The 19,701-nt window shown below is 39.8% G+C and overlaps 1 long non-coding RNA gene across 2 annotated transcripts in view; it reads left to right on the forward strand.

Moving 5' to 3' along the window:
* Positions 1 to 2,825: 2,825 nt before the first annotated feature.
* Positions 2,826 to 19,701, forward strand: part of LOC135232584 (uncharacterized) — a 75,582-nt gene continuing 58,706 nt past the window's right edge. The window contains exon 1 of one of the 2 annotated variants that reach the window (XR_010323121.1): positions 2,826 to 5,151. This is a non-coding gene — a long non-coding RNA (uncharacterized LOC135232584). The remainder of the gene's footprint in view (positions 5,152 to 19,701) is intronic. The other variant, XR_010323120.1, reaches the window with a different exon arrangement.

Genomic DNA, 19,701 nt, shown 5'->3' on the forward strand with positions numbered 1-19,701 from the left:
AGTTGGGTGGCAAAGGAGTGAGTGAGTGAGAGGAAGAAAGAAACAGTTCAGTTCATACTCCTATATTGAGAACATGTAGATATTAGTGTTTACGATTGGTAGAGAAATGGGCTTTTGTTTCCAGAGACCTATGCTTCTCTGATTGTGGAGACAAAGAATTTTTTGGACATTAGAATATCAAGGGAGTAAGTTCTCAATTCCAAAAGCTTTCCTTATTCAAAAAGATTAGAAAAGTTTCCTAAAAAGAACTCAGATCTAAAGATGGTTGAGTGGGGTTAAAAAAAAAATAATAAAGGGGCAAATGGAAATTACACTGACTCGTTCAATAAATAATTATTAAGCACTTATTGTGCACCAGAGGCTGTAGATACGATTCTGGGTTAAGAAAGCTGAACAAGATGAACTTGATTCCTCCTATTTCTAACAGCCTCAGGGGTGCAGACAAGGAAACTTACCTGACAATGCAGTGTGATAAATGCTGTCAGAGTTGGAGTACCAGGCAGTAGAGGAAAGGCTATTTACAAAGCTTGAGACTCAGAGATCCAAAGGATGAACAGAACTTAGTCAGATGATGAGCAAAGTGGGTGGAAAGAGTATCCAGACACAGGGAACAGCATTATCTTAAGCCTTAGAAGTAAGAGAATGTAGAGTGGGTTTGAGGAACTAAACTCATTTCAATGTAGCCAGATCACCAAATATAACAGGAGATGAGGCTGGAAGGACATCCAGAGCATTCCTTTTAGTGGTTTGATGCTGGAAAGGTGTGGATATAGGATTGAGAGAAAGGTAAGCCTCCCTGTAGATTTTGGGCTTATGCCATATGCTCCAACCCAGCGTTGCCAGAAAGCTGTGTAACATGGTTCCTTCCTTCCTGTTTTGCTAGCATTTCATGTGTAAATAGCTTCCAGATGAAACTGAAGTGGTGCTCGATGGGGCTGGATTTAGGCATTCCTGGGTCCAGTTGCTAAATATCAGAGCCTTATCTTAAATTTCAACTGCTGGGCTGTTGGCATCCCTGGCAGGAGGAATCCACTACTTGACATATTAGCTAAAAAATGGAAGATGGGTGGGGAGCATGATGGGAATGGGTCCTAGGTTTCCTGAGCACTTAGCCCTTGATTGATAATGATTAATTATCTTCAACTTGTCTTTATGAGTTGAGGGACGAGAAGGCAAGAAGATATCAAAAGAATAGATCTACGAATAATGAGCTAACTCAAGCACTGTTCAGAGTGAGTGGGGTTGCAACCATTTTAATATTTACCACCTTAAAAATAAAGCCATGGGTTTATTTCCATTAAAAATAGAATTCTGCATTTTTCCTAGGATACATATGAGGAGTCATTCTAAAAGTAGTCATGAAATCAGAGAATTAAAAAGAACTTCAGAGTTTACTTGGTCCAACACCATTGTTTTACAGATGAGGAACCTCTGTCCCAGACATGTGAAGTGATGTGTCCAGGCTAATTCCTGCTTGGGCTGGAATACTCCCTCCCCCATCTCCTCTCCTCTACTTTGCTAGTCACTTTCTCATCATTTAGAACTGAATATTTATTGAGTACCCTAACTAAAAATAGCTCCTGACCAGTACGTGTTTTATTTTCTGCAATAGCACACGCATTTTCTGAAATTGACTGCCCCTCCCAAGAAAATTTAAGCAAGATTTTATCTTAATCATTGCACTATCTCCAGTACTTAAAATAGTGCCAGGAACATAATAGGTGCTCAATAAATACATATTTTAAAAACGTATGAATGAATGGATTGTAAGTAGAACTTGGGTTTGTCATTCTTAGGTCATTGCTCTTTCTATTACCTCAGCGCTTCTTAAACTTTAATATGTATAGGAATCATTTGGAGATCTTGTTAAAATTCAAATTTCGAATGAGAATGTTTTGTGGTCTGAGACTCTGTTTCTAATAAGGCCACTGCTGATGCCAGTGCTTCAGGCCCATGGACCACACTTGGGGTAGCAAGGTACCCTACCGCAGCTAAGCACTCTCAGAAACATTTTTCTAATCTAATTAAATACTTATGGTTTAATTAAATACTTATGGTTTAGTTTTGATTTTTTTTTTTTTTTTTTTGCTAAAGGAAGTAGTGGGGAGTTAAGCTACATTGTCTTCAACATGTTATTGTAAAATATTTCAAACATACAGAAAAACTGAAAGATTTTTACAGTGAGTCCATCACCTAAACTCCACCATTACCATATACTATACTTTTCATATTTCTATCCAACTATACATCTTTCTTTTCAACCTCAATCAATCTGATATTTTTGATGCATTTCAAAGTGAGCTGTAGACAACAGTGCATGCTCCAAAATGCTTCTAAGATGCATTTTTAAAAGTGATGTTCTTCTTAGTTTGTGTCCCCCAAAAATGAATGTCAACTTGGCTAGGCCATGATTCCCAGTATTGTGTCGTTGTCCACCATTTTATGATCTGATGTGATTATCCTACGTGTTGTAAATCCTAACCTCTACAGGGCCCTGGTGGTGCAGCAGTTAAACATCTGGCTGCTAAGCAAAAGGTCAGCAGTTCCTTGGAAACCCTATGGGGCAGTTCTACTCTATCCTATAGGGCTGCTATGAGTCGAAATCAGCTTGAAAAAGCAGCAGTAGAGGCAGTTATTCTGGCCTCCACCCAGAATCCAGACAGTGTGGCCAACGCCCAGAATCTGGAGGGCAGGGCCATTGCCTAAATGGTCTCAGAGAACAGAGCGTTATTTTATGTTAATGAGGCAGGGCTCAATCTACAGGATTAAGTTGTATCTTGAGTCAATCTCTTTTGAGATATAGAAGAGGGAAGCCAGTAGAAAAACAGGGGGCCTCATGCTACCAAGAATGAAGAATCAGGAGGGGAATGGGGTCCTTGTGCTGAGAAGCTCCTAGACCAGTAGAAGATTGATGACAAGGACCTTCCCACAGAGCTGTCAGAGACAGAAAGCCTTCCCTCGGAGCTGACACTCTGAATTTGGCCTTCTAGCCTTTTAGACTGTGCGAGAATAAATTTCTTGGTCAAAGCCATGTGCTTGTGGTATTTCTGTTACAGCAGCACTAGATAAGTAAGATAGAATTTGGTACTAGAAAAGTGGGTGTTCTGTTCTAACAGATATATAAAATTTGAAAGAGGTTTCAAAACTGAATGGTAGAAGCTGGAAGAGTTTTATAGCACCAAATACTAAAAGCCTAGATTGCCTTGAAGAGACTGTTGGTAGAATTCTGAACATCAGAATGGTGGGGGCTGAAAAGGAAGTGAGGAGAGCTGTAACATCAGAGATGGTGCAAATGGCAAGAAGCAGCAGCAAAGAAATGGCAATAACAGAACCAGGAGACCAGTGTGAGACAGCCCTGGAGCTACCCCACAGAGTGAGAGGGCTGAGTGCCTTTGTGCAGGAGGCTTCCTGGTGGAGTGGGGTGCCTTCAGGCACTTGTTGGTGGAGCCAGGCTTGCTGATCCATGGAGCAAGAGAGCTCAGTACCTTCCAGCTGAGGTTTACTGGCGGGGTGGGGTACCTGCTGGCACTTATCAGTAGAGCTAAAGAGCTTTGGAATGCTTTTCCCAGAAGGGCAAACACTGGAACAGCACAAGGGCCTGAGAGGCCAAGGAACAAGGAAGCAGAGGCTGAAGAGAAAAGGAACACAAGAATCAGAGTTGCCTCAGTCTCAAAGGGTAGGGCCACAGCCTCTGGGGTTTGAAAGGGTGGAGCCACGGTCTCCTAGGTTTCAAAGAGCCAGGTCTTCATCAGTTCGGTTCCAGAGAGTGGGGCTGCCTTTCACGAGTGCCACTAGAATGGGTTGGATCTACTGCCCAAAGCTGAGTGGATGGGGTTGCCATGCCCTACCAGGGCCAAGGGGGTAAGGCTGGCACTCAGATGGACTAGGAAATGGGACCGCCCAAATGCGATGGAGCAGAGTTGCCATTCCAGTGGGCCTGGAAGACGGAACTGGAGTCCAGGGCCTAGGAGCCTCCACCCAGAATCCAGAGAGTGTGGCCAACACCCAGAGACCAGAGGGCAGGGCCACTGCCTAAATGGTCTCAGAGAATAGAGGGTTATTTTCAAGCCTTGAGAGCTAATGTAATATGTTCTGCTGACTTGCTTGGTGCCTGTTGTCCCTTCTTTCCCTTCTATTTCTACCATTTGTAATGGAAATTTTCTAGCTTGTGGCTGTTCCACTATTGCATTTGGGAAGCAGATAACTCGTATTCTAGATTTCGCAGATGAAGAGGCATTTTGCAGAAGATGAGATTCTGTATTTGTAGTCGATTTAAGACTCTTAGGATAATATGATGGTGTGAATGTGTTTTACATTTGGCAAGAACATGAATTTTTGGGGGCTGCCTTAGTTACCTAGTGCTGGTATAACAGAAATACCACAAGTGGATGGCTTTAACGAAAAGTTTATCGTCTCAGAGTTTAAGAGACTAGATTTCCAAATTCTGGGTGCCAGATCCAGGAGAAGGCTCTCTCTTTCTGTCAGCTCTGAGGGAAGGTCCTTGTCATCAATATTCCCCTGACCTAGGAACTTCTAAGTGCAGGGACCCCAGGGCCAAAGAAAATGCTTCCCTCCTGGTTCTTTATTCTTGGTGGTATGATGTCCCCCTGTCTCTCTACTGACTTCTCTCTTTTATATCTCAAAAGAGACTCAAGAAACAAACTAATCCTGTAGACTGAGTGCTGCCTCATTAACATAACTGGCTCTAATCCTGCCGCGTTGATATCTTAGAATTAGGATTTACAACACCTAGGTGTTTTAGTCATCTAAATAATAGCTTTCGGCAATGGATCTGGCCTTGTCCGTCTAGCACTAGTGAACACCATCCCCGAACTCCAGAACTGAGTTGGTGAAGATCTGACTCTTTGAACCTAGGAGCCTGTGGCCTCACCCTTTGAAACCTCAGAGGCCACGGCTCCACCCTTTTTACCCCAGAGGTCATGGCCCTACCCTTTGAGACTGAGGCAACTCTGATTCTTGTGTTCCTTGTCTCTTCAGCTTCTGCTTCCTCATTCTTTGACCTATCCGGCCCCTCCAGCCCTTGGGGCAGCCCAGTGTCTGCCCTGCTGGGGCAAGTGTTCCAAAGTTCTTTAGCTCCACTGATAAGTGCCCAGAGGCACCCTACTCCGACAGGAAGCCTCCTGCACAAAGGTACTCAGTTCTCTCACTGTGGGTCTGCTCCTGTGCTGTCTTACACTGTCTCCTGGCTCTGCTGCTGCCAGTTCTCTGCTGCTGCTCTTTCTCAGCATATGTGTCGCATCCAATGTAATAGCTCTCTTCACTTCCAAGTCCTCACCAGAATTGTCTTAAAAAAACAAAACAACAACAAAAAAACCTGTTTCCTGTTTAGTCTATTGCAACTCATAGGGGCCCTATAGAGAATTGTCTTAGATGTTCATAATTCTACCAACAGTCTCTTCAAGGCTTTTACTGTTAGGCACTTTAAAACTCTTCTGACTTCTGCCATTCAGTTTCTAAACTGTGTTCAAGTTTTATATATCCGTTAGAGCAGCACCCCACTCTCCTGGTACCAAATTTTATCTTAGTTATCTAGTGCTGCTATGACAGAAATACTACAAATGGATGGCTTTAATAAAGAGAAGTTTATTTTTTCACAGTTTAGGAGTCTAGAAGTCCAAATTCAGGGTGCCAGCTCTAGGAGAAGGCGTTCTTTCCCTGTTGGCTCTGGGGTAGGTCGTTGTCATCAATCAATCTTCCCCTCCCAGCTCTTCATTCTTAGTGGTAGGTGGTCTCCTTGTCTCTCTAGTGGCCTCTCTCTTTTATATCTCAAAAAAGATTAATTCAAGTAACAAACTAGTCTTGTAGATTGAACCCTGCCTCATTAACATCATAGAGGTAGGATTTTCAACACATAGGATAATCACGTCAGATCACAAAATGGTGAACAATCACGCAACACTGGCAATCATGGCCTAGCAAAGTTGACACATATTTTTGGGGGACACAATTCAATCTATAACAGGGGCCAAAGGGTTTAATGTTATGGATTGGAAAGGAGTTTAATGTTATGGATTGAAAAGTATCCCCCAAAAGTGTGTGTCAACTTGGCTAGGCCACGATTGCCAGATTGTGTGGTCGTCTACAATTTTGTGATCTGACGGGATTAACCTATGTGTTGTAAATTCTAACCTTTTTTTATGATGTTAATAAAGCAAGATTAGAGGCAGTTGTGTTAATGAGGCAGGATTAACTATATAAGACTAAATTGCATCTTGAGTCAATCTCTTTTGAGATATAAAAGAGAGAATCCAGCAGAAAGGAGAGAAAGAAGCACTGGGATTGGAGTATGTCTTTTGGACTCTATGCCCCTAAGCTGAGAAGCTCCTAGACCATGGGAAGACTGATGACAAGAACCTTCCCCAGAGCCAAAAGAGGGGGAGAAAGACTTCTCCTGGAGCTGACACCCTGAATTCAGACTTCTGGCTTCCTAAGCTGTAGGAGAATAAATTTCTGTTTGTTAAAGCCAGCCATTTGTGGAATTTCTGTTATAGCAGCACTAGATAACTAAGACAGTGACCTAACCATGAAGACTGTTCAGGAGGCTTATTCATGAATTTGGCCTCATCTCTCATTTTTTTCTACCTACCTTCTTGCTCTTGGAGGTTAGTGCCCTTGGAAATGCTAAGCATATTCCATATCTCTTGAGGGCATCCTACCATAATTTTATGCCCAAACAAAATTTGCCTATGGAAATAATTTAATATTTTCTGCAAAGAATAGACTGGAAGAAAACAGTCCTTTGGGGTTGCTGGCATTATTCATAAAAGCTGAATGAAAGCTGTGGAGTTTCTAACAGCTTCTTGAGGTCAGGGACCATTTCTTAATCATCATTGTATCCCCGCTGCCCAGTACAGTCTCTGTTCATCATAAATGTTAAGTGTTCACTGAAAGAGTGATTGAATGAATGAATGAACTCTCAGTGCATGAGGGGCACATCGCAATGTAACAGCAAGTTTCCCAGTCAGCCTTTGTTGGTGCCAGTGCTTGCTGACCCAGCCCTGTCCAAAGCAGAGCTTTTCAACCTCAGCACTATTGACATGTTTAAGAGAATAAGTCTGTGCATTGTAGGGTATATAGCAGTAACCCTGGCCTCTACTCACCCAGCTGTGAGAAACAAAAAAGTCCTCAGACATTGCCAAAAGTCCCCTGGGGGGAATCACCCCCAGTTGAGAGCAAGTGAGCTACAGGAATTGAAACCCTACAACCTCAGGCCAGCTCTGCTCAACTCTGAGCTGATAAGAAACAAGCCTGAACATATATCATGAGTCAGAAGAATATTTTTGCCAAAGATGCAGGTTGGAATTGAGAAATGGTCAGTGGCCTTAAGTGCCCTTTTAATTCAGCATTTCTCCCAGGTCCCAATTGTGGGTTGTTGTTTTTGTGTGCCGTCAAATCAACTCCAACTCCTAGGGACCCTATAGGACAGAGTAGACCTGCCCCCACAGGGTTTCTAAGGTGGCAGTCTTTATAGAAACAGGCTGCCACATCTTTCTCCCACGGAGAGGCTGGTGGGTTCTAACTGCAGATCTTTAGGCTAGCGACTGAGCATTTTAACCTCTGCACCACCAGAGCTCCTTCTCATTGTGGGGTATACTGTCTTTATGGCTGGTTTCTGTTGTAGTTTCTGAATTGTGTTGTATCCTACTCTGGGATTCAAGCATAAATCTGCTTCCTGATCCTTTGAAGAGCTGTTTCTTTGTCAGCTTCTTCCCCGGGAGGTTGGACTTTGCTTATTGCACAAGGCCTTGTTGCCTGAGTGGCTGTTTAAATCCAGAGGTTCTCTCACTTGCTTGCATCTCTGACTGTGCAACCTGTTTTGACTATGTGTTACTGTTGCCTGATGAGGATGTTGGGGTTCCTTACCCTCAAACAGATTCCAGGGATATTGACGCTACCTTGGATCTGACTTGAGTTTTCTAGCTCCCCTGGGATAATATGATTGGTGCAGCTGCCAACTTCCTTTGGAACTAGCCCTATATTTTGCTTCACTTCTCTTGCCACAGGACCATCAATTTTGGCCTCTTATCCTTCCTTTGTCAATTCACTGAAAGTTTTAATTGTCAGCCTTGATGGTTTCCCCTGGCCCCGTTAGACTCTCTCCACTCCAAGGACTTAATTTTCAATGACTTCAGGGCCATCTTTTCAGCATGCCTGGTTTTCTGGTCCTGTTAATCAGATTTTCTCGCCCTCAGGCTTGCCTCTTTTGTCTACTACTTCTAACCAACGAACTGTTAAAGAGAGACTCATAATTAAACCCAAATGGCCCACAAAAAAAAAACAAAAAACTTTTATTTCCTCTTTGGTCATTGTACATAAACTCTGTTGTTTGTTCTTCATATATTATCTGCCTATCTCCACCCCCAATTGTTGTTTCAAATACCTTTCTTTTTCTATAATCCCGCAAGTTTTCTTTCAATATTACTGCAGCAATACTGACAATCTCACTTTTCATCAGCAATATGAAAGCTATTTTTATACTTCACTTCAACATGTCCATGTCTCTTTATCTACATTTTGATTCCTCCTTCCAGGCTCAGATGAGAAGTACCCTCTCTCTTCTCTGGCTTACACATTGTTCTTTCTGTGCTCTCGACCAGGTTGAGCATCTTTTTTTGTTTGACTTAGAAGTGCTTCTTTATCTGGTGGGAAAAGTCCAGTCACATCCTGCCTTGCCTAATGCTGAGTTGACACAACGGTGCTTCTTCCCTTCTACCAGCTCTCCTTTTCAGGAAAGAAGGAAAGAAAACACAATATACTGTATTTATTAGCTCAGCTGCATATATATAAATGTGTGAGTATGTGTGTATATATACATATATATATACGCACACGCATACGTGTATTTGCTTTGTTTTGTTTCTTTCCCGGGATAACTCTAGTGGAGTTCTGAACATGTAGCACAAACCAAAATACTGAAATTACCCTTCAATTGAAGTAGTGTGTGACTCCTGCTTAGCTCTACTTATCTCTTCCTCTCGAAGAATATCCATGTTCCTGATATAGTTCACCTGGTTTGGTTAATTACCCCCTGTCATGGATTGACTATGTCCCCCCACAATGTGTATCAATTTGGATGATTCCCAGTATATGCGATTGTCCACCATTTTGTCATCTGATGTGATTTTCCTATGTGTTGTAAATCCTATCTTCGTGATGTTAATGAGGTGGGATTAGTGGCAGTTATGTTAACGAGGCATGACTCAATCTACAAGATTAGATTGTGTTTTAAGACATTCTCCTTTGAGATATAAAAGAAAAAAGCGAGTAGAGAGACATGGGGACCTTATACCACCAAGAAATAAAAGCCAGGAGAATAACGTGTTCTTTGGACCTGGGGTCCCTGCGCCTGAGAAGCTCTTCAACCAGGGGAAGATTGATGACAAAGACTTTCCTCCAGAACCAACAGAGAAAGAAAATCTTCCCCTGGAGCCAACGCCCTGAATTTGGACTTCTAGCCTACTAGACTGTGAGAGAATAAATTTCTCTTTGTTGAAACCATCCACTTGTGGTATTTCTGTTATAGCAGCACCAGATAACCAAGACACTCCCATAACTGATTTACTTTTTTTCCCTTAATCAGTCATCAGTTTTCTCTGGTCTTTATGTTAGAAACTCCTTAGCCCATGAAAAGGCTCTATTCTTTAAACCATTTCTACCAATTAGCTCTTCTAACACAGTTCCTAAGAACTTGGTAGAAACTTGCTTTTCACAGCCACCTACAGAAAATCAGTGTGGGTTTGCTTACACAGTGTGCAAATATTCACCTTCCCAGCTGAACAGGCCTTTTAATTCACACTATTTCCAGTAGTTTTTCTTAGAGCAAATCATTCTTGTTTGGTTGTTTGGGCAAGGATGTCCAATGAAACAGCTCAATATTGGAGGGCTAATTTTTCTATGACATATTTGCTTTTTAAAACTTTAAATGGGTTTTTTTTTTTTGCAGCAGCAGTTTTGCCCAATGCAATATGTCATTTATTTCTTGACTGCTGCTTCCAAGGACTTTGATCCAAGTAAAATGAAATCGTTGACAACTTAAATTTCTTCTTCATTTATTCTGAAGTTTTTTGCTGGTCCAGTTGTGAAGATTTTCGTTTTCTTCACATTCAGGTGTAATTTACACTTAAGGCTTTGACCTTTATCAGAAGTGCTTCAAGTTGTTTTCATTTTCAGCAAGCAAGGTTATGTCATCTGCATATTGCAGATTGTGTCATCTGCATATTGCAGTTTGTTAATGAGTCTTCCTCTAATCCTGATGCTGCATTCCTCTTCATATAGTCTGGCTTCTTCGATTAGTTGTTCAGCATATGGATTGAATAAGTAAGGTGAGAGGATACAACGCTGCCAATATTGAATATAGTGTGTACTTCCAAAAGAGCAAACACATCAGTCTTAGAAGAAATCAACCAGAACATTCCTTATAAGCAAGGATGGTGAGACTTCCAATTGCTTACTTGGACAGGTCATCAGAAAAGAGCTAGAAAGAACATCATGTTTGATAAAGTAGAGGGTCAACAAAAACAAGGGAAACCCTATACAATGGCTGTAACAATGGACTCAAACAGAGCAATGATCATTAAGATGGTGCAGGACTGGGCAACATTTTGTTCTGTACATAGGGTCAACATTAGGAATAGCCAACTCCGCTGCAACTAACAACAACAATAACAACAATTTATCTAATTGCTCGGCGAGTTAGTTAATCCTTTATTTCAGCAGTGCTAGATTGGTCCCTTCCTGATATTCAAGGCCCTCCATTGTGGGATCAGAAAATGATCTGAGCATGGATTTTGATGAGATGGCTCAGGCATTTCTAATATTTTGGGAAGGAAATATGGTATGATATTAAAAATAAAAAAAAACTAAAAAGTTTTTTTTTTTAATACTATACTGAAATTCAGAAAATTGTGGGTATAGTCCTGATTCTGACACTAGCGTGAAATGAAATCTTATCTTCAATCTCTCCAGATCTCGAGCTTATCTTTTGAAAAATGAAGTTTCTGTTAGATTAAACATTTTGTGGTTCCTATGATTTCAGTACTACTGTGAAAGGAATACTTTAGGGATGTGTCTTTACCCCCACACCAAAAAAAAAAAAAAAAGGAAAGACGTCACTGCTGTCCAGTCAATTCCCACTGCTCTGTAATTTCTCTATGATGGACTTTATTATGGGTCTTTGTAAAGTCATTTTTCTGGGCAGTTCATAGGCCTGGTTGTTTTGGAGACACAGGCCTTAGGAATTTTCTCATTATTTGAACCTCAGAATTTTAAGAGAGAACCAACCTCTAAAAAACCATGGATGGACTGCAGAGCAGAAGCCAACTTTGGCATTGTTGAGTTGTTGAGACACATCACAATGAACAATCCATATGGTGACAATAGACCTGAGTGACACAGAAGAGGAACCTCTGAACCCAGGACACTTGACTCCGGTGCACCCAGAGGAGAGTAGAGACGGTAACAAAAAAAAAAAATCAGACCAGGGGACAGCATTCCAGGGGCAGTCACAACTACAACCAACAAGCCTTCTTCAAGAGAACCTTCTCCAGCTAGTGGAGACAATGCTGGAGAGGAAAAAGGTGGACATTCAGAGTCTCTGTTTTGCAGAGTTTCAACAGGCTTGGAGGTTCATCAACTAGTGAGGTTGTCGCTCAAGCGATAGATGGTGTTGAATCTCAGTTGAGCCTCACAGAACTTGAGGCAAGAATCACTACTTTAGAAACATCTGTAAGTTCAACCCACATCATCCTTGGTTCAGTTGAGAATCTCCTGAAAAATGTATTCGATAGTCTCGGTGGATTCTGAAAAGAAGACAGTGTGGGGAAAGCCATCCAGACATTCAACCAGAATGTAAACTGTTAGAAATCATGTGAAGAAACTTGAGAAAACAATATCAGCTCTATCTGACAAGGTTGCCTTAGTCCATGCAAAATCCTCAATAGGTACACCAACTATCAATGAAGTACGCCCAGCCAATCCAAGCACCTCCCCCACTCCAGCTCCTGCACTATATACCTCATGGCTGCTCTAGCCAATTTAAATGTTATCTATACTGATGAATTATTTTTTGAAGACTCAAAAAATGATTTTAAGAGGGCTGAGCCAGACATATGCCCAGAAAGCTTATGGATTTAGACAATCCATTTATATAGAAGATGAGATTAAACGTAGTCTTGGAGAGGCAATATTTGAAGGGGAATTGGCTGAGAATTTTCCTTAACTGAAGAGAGACATGAGTCCTTAGATAAAGAAAGTGAAATTCAAGTAACTTAAATAAAATAAATCCACCTCAGAGCAAAACAGCAGAATATCAAAGATAAAGAGAAAATCTAAAAAACTACCTGATCCAGAAGAAAGATTACCTCTCAAGGAAATTTATGTTGCCAGCAGGTTTCTCATCTGTAAGCATAGATTCCAAAAGGCATTAAAGTGAACATCTTCAAAGTGCTGAGGGAAAATAACTGATAGCCTAGAATCCTACAATCTCAGCTAAATGATTATTCAAGGGAGAGGGTAAACTATAGACATTTTCAGGCATGCATCCCACCTAACGCCCCTTGCTGGAAAAGCAGCTACAGCATAAAGACAAGTATACCCAGAGAGGCGAGGACGGGTGCTATAAGTAACAGTGAACACAGAAATTAAAAGACATTTTAAATCCAAAACAGCAATTTGACTATTAAAAAGAATAATAACCCATTGCCCCTGAGTCAACCCCAACTCATAGCCACTTTATAGCGTAGAATAGAACTGCCCCATAAGGCTTGTAAGGTTGTAATCTTTACGGAAGCAGACTGCCACATCTTTCTCCCAGAAAGCGGCACATGGGTTCGAATCGCCGACCTCTTGGTTAGCAGCCGAGCACTTAACCACTGCATCACCAGGGCTCTTCCAAAGAAAAGAAAATAAAATAATACCAAAGTATATGCCCTAGAGACTTGAAATCATGGACTCAAACAGATACTTGTACACAGAAACAGACAAACCAGTAAGGCTGGTATGCACTGGCTTGCACTGAGCAAGATACGCATGTGCTTAATTGTATTTACTTGCTAATCTGTGGTGAGCAGTTTCACACAGGTTTTACCACATCTTTGATATGATGGGGGACAGGTGAAATTGTGCACTGCAGATTGGTGGGAAGGCATAATTGGGCCCGTGCCTCCCTTCCTTATGGGGTAATCCTATCCTGCTTGTACACCAGTGTTCATTGCAGCATTACTCACAATAGCCAACAAATGGAAACAAGCCAAGTGTACATCAACTGATAAATGGATAAACAAAATGTGGTATATATGTACAATGGAATATTATTCAGCCATAAGTGAAGCGAAATTCTGATACGTGCTATGACATGGATGAATCATGAAGACACTATGCTGTGTAGAATAAGTCAGACACAAAAAGACAAATATTGTATGATCTCACTTATACGAATCATCCAAAACCAAAAAACCAAATCTAGTGCTGTCGAGTCGATTCCGACTCATTGTGACCCTGTAGGACAGAGTAGAACTGCCCCATAGAGTTTCCAAGGAGCGCCTGGCAGATTCGAACGGCTGACCCTTTGGTTAGCAGCCGTAGCACTTAACAACTACGCCACCAGGGTTTCCCCCATACGAATCATCCAGATTAGGCAAACACATATATAAACAGAAGGTTACTAGGAGTTGGGGGAGGAGGGAATGGGAGTTATTGCTGAAGGGGTGCTGATGGATAGTGGTGAGTGTAATTAATGCCACTGAGCTGTACCCTTAAAAATGGTTAAAAAGGCAAAAAAAAAAAAAAAAAAAAAAGCGAGAGAAGACCCTGCTTAAGTTAAAAAAAATGATAACCAACTTCTGTTTTTTAAAAAAGAAACTGAAATCTAAACAGTAATAACTGGGATGGAAAATGCTCGATGAGTGACCTGTTCTAGGTCAATGTCTTGTTTGTTACAAGGACACTGAATAATTTAGACTTCGTTAGAAAAACATATAGCTAAGTATATACGTTTAGGGAAACCACTAGAATAGAAATATAACATACAGCTTCTACGCCAACATAGAAAAAACTTATCAACTAACTCAAGACAGGAAGGGAGGGGGGAAAAGAATCCACTAATCAAAAAACAAAATAAGATTGCTGATTGCTGGGCATATATTTGTTTTTAATCCTGGCTCTATAGTGTAGGCTTTGGGGTTACTGTGGCTTTTCTGGGCAGAGGGGAAGGATGGTGAGGGTGTTATGGATTGAACTGCATGCCCCCAAAATGTGTGATTACTTGGCTAGGCCATGATTCCCAGTATTTGGTTGTCCACCATTTTGTGATCTGATGTGATTTTTCTTTGTGTTGTAAATCCTAACTTCTATGATATTAATGAGGCAGGATTAGAGACAGTCAGGTTAAGAGGCAGAGCTCAATCTTGAGTCAATCTCTTTTGAGATGTAAAAGTGAGAAGTGAGCAGAGAGACACCAGGAAAGAGGTGCTGGGGGTGGAGCATGTCTCTGTGCTGAGAAGCTCCTAGACCAGAGAAGACTGATGACAAGGACCTTCCCTCAGAGCCAACACAGAGAGAAAGCCTTCCTCTGGAACTGGCACCCTGAATTTGGACTTCTAGCCTCTTAGGACGTGAGAGAATAAATTTCTGTTTGTTAAAGCCATCCACTTTTGGTATTTCTGTTTTAGCAGCACTAGACACCTAAGAGGGGGTGGAAACAAACCAAGACATAAACTCAAAGCTGTTTTAATGTCATATCTAATTGTTGGTTTGAAACTGAAAACTTTCTTCCTTTAATATTGTCATGAATTGAATTATGTCCCTTGAAAAATGTGTGTATCAACTTGGTTAGGCCATGATTCCCAGTATTGTGTGGTTGTCCTCCATTTGGTGATTGTAATTATGTTGAGAGGATTAGGGTGGGATTATAACACGATCCTTACTCAGGTCACCTCCCTGATCCAAGGTAAAGGGAGTTTCCCTGGGGTGTAGCCTGCACCACCTTTTATCTCTCAAGAGATGAAAGGAAAGGAAAGCAAGCAGAGAGTTGGGGACCTCATACCACCAAGAAAGCAGTGCAGGGAGCAGAGCACATCCTTTGGACATAGAATCCCTGCACCTGAGAATCTCCTCGACAAGGGGAACCTTGAGGACAGAGACCTTCCTCCAGAGCTGACAGAGAGAATAAGCCTTCCCCTGGAGCTGACACCCTGAATTTGGACTTGTAACCTACTAGACTGTGAGAAAATAAATTTCTCTTTGTTAAAGCCATCCATTTGTGGTGTTTCTGTTATGGCAGCACTAGATGATGAAGATAAATATTATTTACAACATAATCTCAGATAGGTTTCCAGATTTTTTAACACTAGTTAGAAAATGGCTTATATAAAAACTATTTCATTTAACACAGAAATGAAGAAGAAACAACCTTTGCACTCCTTCTCAAACCCTTGAAATCTGGATTCCACTTATCAGATGGCCTCCTTTAAACTAGCCCTTTATATACAGCCCACAGGTCAGGAACGACAAATACCATGCCACGATTTTAGAGATTGTTGTCTATGTTTACTATAATTATACCCACCACTGCCATCGAATAGAGGTATTTAAAACTTTCGCGTTTTGCCATAGAGAGAGAAAAATACAAGGATTTGGCGGGTAATCAGTTGTTATGGTTACATCTTGCTTAAGTGCTGAAGCTGCTACTGACCATCAGCAAGCAGGAAATCAATAGATGATGCTTTGTGTTTACGGTGAGGCTTAAATTCTCAGTTTAATCACCTATTTTATTTACTCAGTTCGTAGTTGTTCTCTTCTTCAGGAATTGCTAGTAAACTTTTTTTTTTTTTTTCCCTTGAGCTTGGGATGTTTGAGTTTGAGCTTACTTTTTTTATTCTCAAGTCAAATTGTAGGTCACTGAGTTAGGGATATTAGTACTCTTAGGAATTTCCTAGTTCAAATCTTCATTGCAGAGAAGGTAACACTGAGGGTCAGAGGGTCAGAGAGGACATGTAACTTTCTGAAATGCTCAGAACTCGTAAGTGCAAAGAGGTTTGTCCTGAAACCTAGATAATTTGTGAGTTGTCTTCAAATCATAGTATGTCCAAAGGAGGGTGATTATTTCACCATTTAGGCCAAAGAGCTGATTTATCACTTCAACATTTAACAAATACTACTTTAATCTGTGATACATCCTAACGTTGAACAAGAAAATTATTAGTAGAAATTTAGAGAAATAATTTATTGATTATTTTTCTGTGATATGTGGTTGCTATCCATACCAATATTCATAAGAGGGAAATTATTTAGGAAATTCTTACATTTAGCCTGTCCTAATTAATGTTGTGAAAGATAGTAATTCATTATTATTTTTTGATTATAGAACATTACATGTATATAAAAAGGTTAGATAATTATAACAGACCTTCATCGTTCTACATCAGATTTAACACGTTTCAAATTTATGTTTTTCAGTTTTATTCATGTTAACACACGTAAATTAGGTTCACTAAAAAAATTACTATGTAGTATATTCAGTTGCATAATTTGTCTTTTTAATCCCCAGAAATAACATAAATATTTTATTCCCAATTTATTTTTATTTTCATAAGGCATACTGCAATCAACATCCTTACTACATATATGGGAATTTTTTCTAGAATATGTAACTACAAGTGGAAAAGCTGGGTCAAAATTGTTTTTTCAGTTTTTTATCAGATACTGCCTTCCGCAATGGTTGAACCAACTTACACTGCCACCAGCACATAGGGAGTTCCTGCTTCTCCATCCTCACACATCTTCAGAATTACCAAACTTTAAAGAGTTTACCAGTCTTTTGACGGCGAAATGGCTTCTCAGAGTTTTAATTTGCACTTCTTTTGTTACTATTGTAATGACATTTTCATTAGTAATAACACATTTTGTTTTCCTTTTTGGTGAGTTGCCGGAGTCATAGCCTTGCTCTGTGTCTATAGAGGTTTGTTTTTATAAATTGATTTGTAAACAATTTTATATATTCTGCATACCTATCCTTTATGTTATTTGTGTTGTAAGTTTATTTTCCCACTAAATGGTTTGTCTTTTTCTTTATGGTATTATCTGAAATACAGAAATTTAAAATTTCAATGAAGTCAAATGCATCTATCTTTTTTTTTTAAAGGCTTGTCTTTTTTGTCTTATTTACAAAGTCCATTCTTGTAATCTCCAATATTTTCTTCTAAAAGACTCAGCACTCTACTTCTCTCAATTAAATCTTTAATCTGTTTGGACTACAACATTGAGCATGGTGTTAGCTAATTCTAATTCTGCATTTTTTCATGTGGATAGCTAATTGTCCTTTAACAGTCTATTATTTCCACCACTCTGTCAAATGCCAACTTCCTTATATATGTGAATATTTCCTGGGCTATCTACTCTTCTCCATTAGTCTATTTTTTTTGTTTGTTTCTTTCTTTTTTATCCCTACAATTACCACACATTTTATTTACTACAGATTTCTAAGTCTTCACAGTTGATGGGATGTATCATTCCTCCTTTTTCTTCTATTCTAAATTGTCTTCGTTGTGTTGCTGTGCCTTTTATTTTTTCATAAGAATGTCAGGATCAGCTTATAAGGCCATGAAAAATTTTGTTGGGATTTTGGTTGATATCGCATTGAATTTATAGGTTAGCTTGGGGAGAATTACTACATTTATGATATTGAATCTTCTTCACAAACACAGTATATTTTTAATTTATTTAGCCCTTCTCTGAGCACTTCAAGATATTATTAACAATTTCCATATAAATGTCTTGAGTATATCTGGTTAGATGTATGCAGTGAATGAGATCTTTAGAAAAAGTTTTTAGAAAAAAATGACTTTATACCCCTGATTATTGTTAGTGTATGGAAACATTACTGATTTTTTTGATTGAAACCTGCTTTTATTAATTCCAATGATTTTATTTCTTCCTTTCTTATCTTTACTTTTCTACATTATTTTCTTATTTTATTGTACTTCATAGGTGCTCCAGTACAATGTTGAACAAAGTCAGGAATAGCAGGTATCCATATCTTGTACCAGTTAGACTAAGGATGCTTCTATTATTTTGATGTCTGTTTTTAACAGATATTCTTTATCCCATTTTGCTATAAAAATTTCCCAACTTTCCTTAATGCAGTTGACATATTTGAAAGTCTCTACGCTTTTTTTTTTTTTTTTTAGCAAAACCAGAGAAAGACATCAAAAGGAAAAAACAAAAACTATGGACCAATATTCTTTTTATGAATATAGATGCAGAAATCCTCAAAAAAATTAACAAACTAAATGTAGCAACATATAAAAGGAATTATATACTATGACCAATATATCCCAGGAATGCAGGGTTGGCTTAACATTCCCAAAATCAATTAATGTAATACACTATATCAATAGAAGAAAGGACAAAAATCAATAAATAGATATAGGAAAAGCATTTGACAAAATTTATTACCACCCAATAATGATAAAGTCACTCAAGAAAGAAGGAATAGAAAGGAACTTTCTCAAACTGACAAATGGTAACTAGGAAAAACGTACAGCTAACACCATACTTAATGGTGAAAGACTGAATGTTTTTTTCTTAAGAAGGTCGGGAATAAGATATAACTTACCAGTTCTATTCAACATTGCAGTGGAGGTTCTATTCCAGAAAATTAGACATGAAAAGGAAATAAAAGTGTCATGGATTGCACTATGTCCCCCCAAAAATGTGTGTATCAACTTGGTTAGGCCGTGATTCCCAGTATTGTGTGGTTATCCTCAATTTTGTGATTGTAATTTTATGTTGAGGATTAGGGTGAGATTGTAACACCATCCTTACTCAGGTCACCTCCTTAACCCAATGTAAAGGGAGTTTCCCTGGGGTGTGGCCTGCAATACCTTTTATCTCTCAAGAGATCAAGAGATAAAAGGAAAGGGAAGCAAGCACAGAGTTGGGGACCTCATACTACCAAGAAAGCAGCACCGGGAGCCTAGCACGTCCTTTGGATCCGGGGTCCCTGCACCTGAGAAGCTCCTCAACCAGGGGAAGATTAAGGACAGGGACCTTCCTCCAGAGCCAACAGAAAGAGAAAGGCTTCTTCTGGAGAAAACACCCTGAATTTGGACTTTTTGCCTACTTTACTGTGAGGAAATAAATTTCTCTTTGCTAAAGCCATCCACTTGTGGTATTTCTGTTATAGCAGCACTAGATGACTAAGACAAAAGGCATCCATATTGAAAAGGAAGAAGTGACATGATCTTGTATGTAGAAGTGTCCATCAATGGATAAATGGATTAACAAACTGTGATATGTCCTACAATGAGATATTATTCAGCCATAAAAAAGAATGAAGTACTGAATCTTGCTACAACATGGATGAACCTCAAAAACGTTATGCTAGGTGAAAGAAGCCATTCACAAAAGACTACCTATTGTATGATTCCATTTTAAAGGAAATGTCAAGAATAGTCAAATCATAATAGACAGCAAGTAGATTAGTTGTTGCTTAGGGCTAGATGGGTTGGGGGGAAATGAGGGTGTGTCTTCGGCTGGGTTCTCTAGAAACGCAAAACCTGTAAAGCTTACAAATATATATAAAGGGAGATTTACATAAAGGAATTGGCTCACATGGTTGTAGAGGCTGGAATGTCCCAAATTCGTGGGTCAGGCTGGAAGCTTCTCTTGATTCACCTAGCCACA

This window comes from Loxodonta africana, chromosome 10 (genome assembly GCF_030014295.1).
Source record: "Loxodonta africana isolate mLoxAfr1 chromosome 10, mLoxAfr1.hap2, whole genome shotgun sequence".
Taxonomy (NCBI): domain Eukaryota; kingdom Metazoa; phylum Chordata; class Mammalia; order Proboscidea; family Elephantidae; genus Loxodonta; species Loxodonta africana.